At 44.3% G+C, this 8,145-nt stretch overlaps 1 pseudogene; it reads right to left on the bottom strand.

Annotated features, from left to right (window-relative positions):
• Nucleotides 1–3,803: 3,803 nt before the first annotated feature.
• Nucleotides 3,804–6,826, bottom strand: LOC141424865 (procathepsin L-like; annotated as a pseudogene).
• Between the last annotated feature and the right edge of the window lie 1,319 nt (nt 6,827–8,145).

The raw sequence follows: 8,145 nt of genomic DNA, 5'->3' as shown, positions 1-8,145 counted from the left end.
TTATACACAATGGAATACTACTCAGCCATGAAGAAGAACGAAATGTTATCATTTGCAGGTAAATGGATGGAACTGGAGAACATCACCCTGAGTTAGGTTAGCCAGGCCCAGAAGACCAAAAATCGTATGTTCTCCCTCATATGCGGACTTTAGATCAAGGACAATCACAACTAGGGGATTGGACTTTGATCACATGATGAGGCAAGAGCACACAAGGGAGGTATGAGGATAGGCAAGAAACCCAAAAAAAAAAAAAAAACAAGATAGCATTTGATGTCCTCAATGCAAAGGAACTAATGCAGAAACTTTAAAGTGACAGAGGCCAATAGGAGAAGGGCACCAGGAACTAGAGAAAAGGTTAGTTTGAGAAGAATTAACTTAGAAGGTAACACACATGCACAGGAAATCAATTCGAGTCAACTCCCTGTATAGCTATCCTTACCTCAACTAGCAAAAACCCTTGGTCTTTCCTATTATTCCTTATACTCTCTCTTCAACAAAATAGAGATAAGGGCAAAATAGTTTCTGCCTGGTAGCGAGGGGGTAGTGGGAGAGAGGGAGGGGGCGGGGGAAAGGGGGGAGAAATGACCCAAGCATTGTATGCACATATGAATAAAAGCAAAAAAAGAAAAGGCTGTGCCTGTTCTCATGTTGTCACTTTACTTAGGCTTGAGTGGTAAACTTGAACTGGGGTGCTTCCAAGGGCAAAGTTTCACCCAAGTCAAGAAGAAGATCCCAGTGCAGCTGCACCAGGCTTGGATTTGCATCTCAGTTCCAGGGCATAGGTGCCCTAAGGCCTGGAGATGCAGCAGCGGAAAGCAGAGATGTATGGACTCAGAGCTTCTTTTCTTTCTTTCTCCTTTTCTTTCTTTCTTTCTCTTTCTTTTCTTTTGCAGTACTAGGAATTGAACTCAGGGCCTGTATCATTGGAGCCACACCCTAAGTGTCTTCTGCAGTTGGGTGACACGTCTGTGGTTTACTTGGGGAGGGAAACACAGAAAGATGATCAGCCCTTTCATGTGACGACATGGCACAGACTCTTGCGGGCACGTATCAGCACACAGATATACGTGGAAGTGCAGAGACCCACAGACACATGCCAATCTTGGACCCTCGTGTTCCATTTTATGGCTATAACCTGAACCCTGAAGCCCATTCCTAGGCACACCAGAGTCTCCCATGTTACTAAGGCTACTAGTGGCCAAGACTGGCAGTGTTTCTTTAGAACTGAGAGGATTTATAGCTTATGCTGAGCTACTAGAAACTCAACATACAATCCATAAAATATTATCCAGTGCAGTGGCATACACCTGTAGTCCCAGCAACTCAAGAGCCTGAGGCAGGAGGATCACTTGGGCTCATGAGTTCAAAGCCGGCCTGGGAAGTATATAGGGACCCCATCTCAATGAATTAATTAATTAATTAAAAATAAAAGTTGAGGCCAGGGGCCAGTGGTTCATGCCTGTAATTCTAGCTACTCAGGAGGCAGAGATCAGGAGGATCATGGTTTGAAATCAGCCCAGGCAAATAGATCTCAAGACCCTATCTCGAAAATACCCAACACTAAAAAGGGCTGGCCAACAGCAGCACATTGGAGGACACTGGGCCATACCCACACTGTGCTCTGTTCCTTTGAGGGCTAAGCCAAATTTTAGGGTGCTGGAGCCAGAACTCTGGGTGTGACAGTCTCGGGACAATGTCTTTGTTCATAAATTCTCCATGTGCTGGGAATCCCTCTCCAAAAAGCCCCTCCCAAGCCCGCTTCCCCTGTGGATAAGCGTTCCCCAGTTGTCCAGCAGTCAGTGACCACTCCCAGGGCCGAAATTCCACATTAATGCAGCTTCCAGTGCCTTGTATTGATGCCTGCTCTTGGGTGGTGTTATGTGCACTGAATCTGTTCCTGGCTTCCCAATGAGGTGGTCAGCTCTTTAATGTTAGGGAACCCTGTTTAATATTCCAAAGTCTTCCTAACCTTGCCCTGAATAGGAAATGTAGGGCCATACCTTACCACTCTCCTTACGAAAGATGCCCTAAAAGCTCACTGTGCTGGCTTCCAAGCCTGGAGACCCCTTCTCATATCTGTGGGTGGGTGGAGTTACTCAGAGGCAGCCTCTTTGCCAGTACCCCAATTCCTTTTTTGAAATTTTTTTATTAACATAAATTACTAGAACAAAGGGGTTTCATTGTGATATTTACATACATGCATGTAATGTCGTTTGATCAAATTCACTTGTCTATACCACTCTACCTAACCCTGAGTGAGAGCCTCTGGTTTGAAGCCTCCCAGAGGCACAGCCACCGCACTCTTTCCAGGCTGTTTGCAGTAAGTGACTCACCCAATTAAGAGCATCTACATAACAAAGCCTCACCAGGCCGCAGAGGTCACAGAGACTGTGAAGTGTGTCTTTAGTGTGTGTGGCAGAGAAGTTTCACTAATTACCAGTCATTTCCACCCCTCAAGAGCCTGTCAGCCTTTGAGATGCAGGGGATAAAAGAAACCCCAAATTCCCACCCCACACCAATCACTTCTCCCTCTCCACCCCACCCCTGCATTTCAAACCTGTGACTAATAAGTGCCAGGGATGGGTCTCTTCCCACCTGGCTCGGAGTGGGGAGGGAGGAAGGAAGAGAAAGATTTTTTAAGAACATTTTTTAGCAATAGGCAACTAGGAGGTCTCTGTCTTCTCTGCAAAACAAGTAAGCAAACCACAATGTATTGTTTGCTCTCTTATTTTTAAATGCAATAAATGTTTATAGCAGAAACCATGGATGAAGAAGAAGAAAGTTAAAGCCACTCACCACCCTACCCCTGATATGATCAGTGGTCCCAAAGATGCTTTGGCAGCCTGCTTTGTAGGTGACAGGTAGTGTGAGTGTGTGCAAGTCCCCACTCTTTCATAACTGGCTTTTTAAACTTAATGTCATCTCTCCCCACATAGAAAGAATGTTAGAGCTGGCAGGGATGCTGAACTGGCCCAGCAAAGAAGGCAACTGTGGGCGTTGGAGAACAAGAGTCACTGTGAGAATTCCCGAAAGCCAGAAGAAGGTTGTGAGTGAGGCTGTAAAGAGCCCTGACCTTTGGAACTTGAGCAAATGATTTCCTCTCAGTTTCTTCATCTGTAAAATGGGCATAGCCATTTATGCCTTAAAGGATTGTTGTGAGGTTTAAGGAAGGTCTGGTTGTAAAGGACTATGCAGGTGGTGAACATTTTATTACTTATTTTAATAAGTGCTCATTAGTTAGTGCCTGCTTTTTTCACTAACCCCACTGCTAGTCTATGTGGAGAACATAAAGAAAGCATCTGATTCAGGCCTGGAGGAGCTTAAGATCTAATTGGAACGTTGAACACATACATATACAAACACAAAATTAATATGAATTTAAATAATGAATAAAAGATATCATCAACTGGTAGAAAATTAAGTGCCAAATGAGTGGCATAGACAGCACTCCAAGAGGTTCAGAGGTAAGCAAGAACACAGGAAGAAATAATAATAACAATAACCACTATGAGCATTTTCTTTTTTTTCTGAATAATGAATTAAAATCTATTTTAAAAGTAAGAAAGCTTTATACATCCTTTTATACAATGAAAAGTCAAGTCTTAGAATTACGCAATGAGTCTTCAATATCATAAAGCTGTTTATAACAGAAGTTAAAGAAGTAGTGACATCAACTCTTATAAAAGTGTCACAGAATTCAAATCACAACTTGGATCCTCAGTGACTGGAGTGCTTTGCCTTACGTAATAAGGGTTTGGTCAGTTTTAAGGTAAAATCCCTCTGGACACGCTGTTTTCAAGTCATCTATTACCACCATCCACAGCCCACATGGTGGGGTAGCTGGCTGAGGTGGCAATTTCACAGTGGATGCTCTTGTCCTTGAGCACTTTGACATAGATGTTTGAACCATACTCAGAACCCCAGCTCTTCTTCACAAGCTACAATTTATTGTTATTTGAATCTGTTCCTTCTAAACCATAGGCAGCCACCAGCACACCATGATCGGGTCCTGGCTGCTGCACTCCAGACCGCAGTAAATGCCTGATCCATAGAAATAGAAGGATGACAGTGATCAGACCCACATTTGCCACTACCTTCATAAAGGCCTTCTTTCACTGAGGGCTGTCCCCAAAATTAGCCACAAAATACTCACAGGGATAGGATCCCTCTGAGTCCAGGCCTCCATTGTCCCTAATATATTCAAAGGCAAATTCCAGTGGGTCACCATGGCACTCCTGATCACAATCAGCAAGGTTCTGCTCTCTCGGTGAGAGCGGTTTACCGGTCTATAGAACATCCATCCTTCCAGGGCACCAGTCACATAAAAAGCCCAACAAGAACCATACTGACCCAGTTGTTCACAGGATTCATGTAGCTTTTCTCTTTCTAACCCACAGATTTAAGGAGCTAAAGAAGCACAGATTCCTGAAACACTTTCTTTCTTGGGTTTCTAGTTTTGAAAAACACTCACCACCTGCCTGAATTCTCATTGGTCAGTGTCGCCAAGGTTTTCATTGCCAAGGTGAAGCCATGTTTCCCTTGGCCATACTGCCCATTGAGCAGTCAATCATTTTCATCTTCTTCTCCTATACTGCTCTCCTCCATCCTTCCTCATTCAATCCTACCATATAGTCTCTTGTGTGTCACCTTCCACTGGTAGCACTATGTATCTCATTTTTTATCATGTTTTGGAGCAGCTGAGGCTATTCAAAGCAGCCAGGAAGAATGAGAGTCAAGATTCAAAACCCTAGAGTGGCCACAGCTGCGCAGGTACACTACACAGACTCAGCTCCTCAGAGTTTGCTGATGTCCAAGAATCTTACTGTGAACACTGTCTATGTGCCAGGCACACACACTGTCTTATCTCATTTCCCCACAAGCCATATGGGGTAGGCACCATTATTACATGCATTTTACAGAGAAGGAAATGGAAACTTCAGAGAGGTTAAGATCCTTGCTCCAGGTCGCACACCTAGTAAATGGAGCAGCTCTTTGGAAACAAGAATTGGACCCCAGAGCTCGCCACTGGCTAAAGCACCATGCTGTAACATGATATACACTGAACCCTAAAGGGGATGGTACAGGAGGGAGCCCCATGAGCAAAGATAGGATTGAGGTGAGTGTGTTGGTTCTTTAAAACCAGATTGGGTGGTCTTGGGGGACAGTAGAAAGCAAGCACTAGTGGTAAGAAGATTAAAGAGAGGAGGGGGCATTGGGAAATGTTTGGGGTAGAAAAGGAGTTATCCCTGAGGTAATGTGGGGTCCAACCAAAGCAGTGTTTGTGAAAGTGGAGTTGGGAGGAGACATCTCACCTTAGGATGATTTTAGAAGGAAATGAAGAGGACAGAGGCTGGGGCAGAACCATGCTGGGAAAGATAGAACAATGTCATCCTTCTTAGAAGCCTTTTTCCCTTAAATTTTTTTTAATCTTTGTGACATTTTGGGCTAATCTACATTTGGTCCCCATGACTGCTGGCCTCATTTTAGCATGCTTACTAATTCCTTTCACACTGGGTCTTATGGGCAATAGCTCATTCATTCATTCACTCATTCATAAATGTTTATAACACTTATTTCAAAGGGTGACAGTTGACACTACCTAGGGGCCAGTTGTCATTAAGGGGGAAGGAGCAAGGAGATGATGCTTGTGCTATGACAGAGCTCCTTCTCACAAGACCCCCCCTTCCAAACTCTACCCCCTCAAGCCTGGCAGACCTGCCCTTCCCACATCAGTCAGCTCCTCATGACGCATGTGCCACTTCTCACCCCTTGCTGCAGAGACTGGTGCCCCACCAGTGGGCAATAAAGGACCCCTTTTTTTCTGAAGAAGTAGGTAGGGAGATTGAGAACATGGCCAGGTCTTTGGATCTTCAAATGAAACTTGGTGAACATGGCCAAAGAACCGTGTGGTAGAAGGAATCTCTGATGGACAGAATGTTCAGCAGCAAAGGGGAGGGCTGAGAAAGAGAAAATCCTTGAAAATGTCTTCATGTAACTGATATTTACTGAATACTGTTGATGGTTATGATAGAACATCATGGGGAATAAAAGTAAGATGACATCATTTGTGTCCTTAATCAATGCTTTGGAAAAGGGAGGGGAAAAGAAAGGAAGAAGTAGCGATAGAGACAGAGAAAGAAGAGAAAAGGAAAAGAACTGAGGCTAGAGACAAGAAGCATCTTGGCTAAGGCTAAGGTTGGAGAAAGTGCAGTGCAATGTGGAAAGAAGCCTTCTACCCCTCCCTGATGCTACCACCAGGCTCACACAAGATCTCAAATGCTTCAGGCCACCATGACCTTCCCAAGGAACTGTATCCTAGAGCTGTTCCCATGCCAGTGATTACGCTTCACAAACGTTTTATGAGCGCCACCCCAAGGTACCAGGCACTTAAGCTCTTAAACTCTGCTGGGAAGAATCAGAGTTGATTGTCACCTAAAATGGTCGGTCAATCTTGACATTGTCCTTTGATGCCTTAGAAACCTTGATCAGACATACTGGGTGCTATTCAGATTGAGGAGCTACAAGTAAGGGGCAGACATTCTGTCCATTCTCAAAGCAGATGAGGATAATTCTTTCCTCACTGGGCTTTGGTAAGAGGTGAATAAGTTGAACATATTGTGAAGTCACCTACAATAGTATCCAGGACTCAGTGAGTATTCGATTAAACTATTTAGGATGAGTCTCTCACTTGGTTCTGCCATGACTGATTCTCTGTGCTGAAATTAAGTTCTTCACTTGCAGTCATTATGTGGCTGTATTGGTGGCACTCAGCCAAGCTATTTGATATTGGAATTCCACACTCGTATCCATTATAGGAACCCATGGGCACAACTTAGAAGTAATCACCATCGGGCCTGTTTAAAAGCCACTCAATGAACCAGACTATGACAAATCAATTGATATTGTTGGTTGCAAGTGACAGAAACTACTTCTGTCCAATTTAAAGCAGAAAAGGAATCTACCAGAAGGATATCAGGAAGCTCAGAGAATCTAAGGGAAGACTGGAGATCCACACTTGGGAAACAGACAGAGACTAACAGTGGCTGGTAAGTGGAGATGACACCAAGAACACTGATGTGGCAGTAACTGTCCTCTCCTCTCTTCCTCCCTTAGACAGCCAATGTCTTTGTTTAGGCTCAATGCTGCCCCTGAGAAGGATTTCCAAACTATCCCCCACCCCTACTCACCCCTTGAAAGTCAGAGGCCCAGGTGAAGCATCTCACTGGTGGAGCCTCCCCTGCCAAGGCAGGGGAGGAGGATGTAGCCCCTTTTGGCTTCCATAGGTGGAAGCAGGCCTTGCTTTCCAGCAAGGAGGAAGAGGATTCAGATGCTATGGAGCCAAAAGAGGAAGAAAATAAAAGCCCTAGAAGTCGACTGTATAATAGTTTATTGTAGCGTCGAAGGTTAAAGGTGCTACACACTTGACTCCCAGTAACTTGGTTATTCAGAAATGCTAATGTTGGTAAATGGGTGGGTTAAGGTTACGTTTGCCTGAAAAACATAACAATCCCCATTGCTGATGATGGCTCTGTGTCTTAATGCCACCAGGATTAAGTCTCTGTTGTTCTCTTGGACTTTTCTTCATGGTCATAAATTGGCTACCATATTTCTAGAAATTAGATCCAAATTCATGGAAAAAGGAAGAAAGAGGGGATAAGGAAGGCTCAAGCCATCTTTGTCAATCCCTTTGGGTTTGTTTTTGTTGTTTGGTGGTACTGGGTTTTGAACTCAGGTCCCCAAGTTTGCTCAGCAGGTGCTCTTACCGCTTTGAGCCACCGCGACAGCCCTTTTTTGTGGTGTGTTTTTTTCAAGATAGGGTCTTGAAAACTATTTGTCTGGGGCTGGCTTCAAACTGCGATCCTCCTGATCTCTGTCTCCTGAGTAGCTAAGATTACAGGCATGAGCCACTGGAGCCAGGCTTGTCAATCCCTTTGATGATGAAAACAGGAGTGTTCCCCAATGTTCCCCTCCTGCTTTGCCACTCTGTTATTTCTACCTGTTCTTCATTTATGAAAAGTGGGTTGCAAAGGATGGTTAGGAAAGAAGAAAACCGGATTGTTGTGAATAGCCTACACCAATCTGGATCTACTTCCTGGACCTGGGACAGTAGTACAATGTCAAGGTAAGGAAGAAAGAAGGAGA

Source organism: Castor canadensis, chromosome 7 (assembly GCF_047511655.1).
Source record: "Castor canadensis chromosome 7, mCasCan1.hap1v2, whole genome shotgun sequence".
Taxonomy (NCBI): domain Eukaryota; kingdom Metazoa; phylum Chordata; class Mammalia; order Rodentia; family Castoridae; genus Castor; species Castor canadensis.
This window is presented reverse-complemented; position numbering and strand designations above follow the sequence as displayed.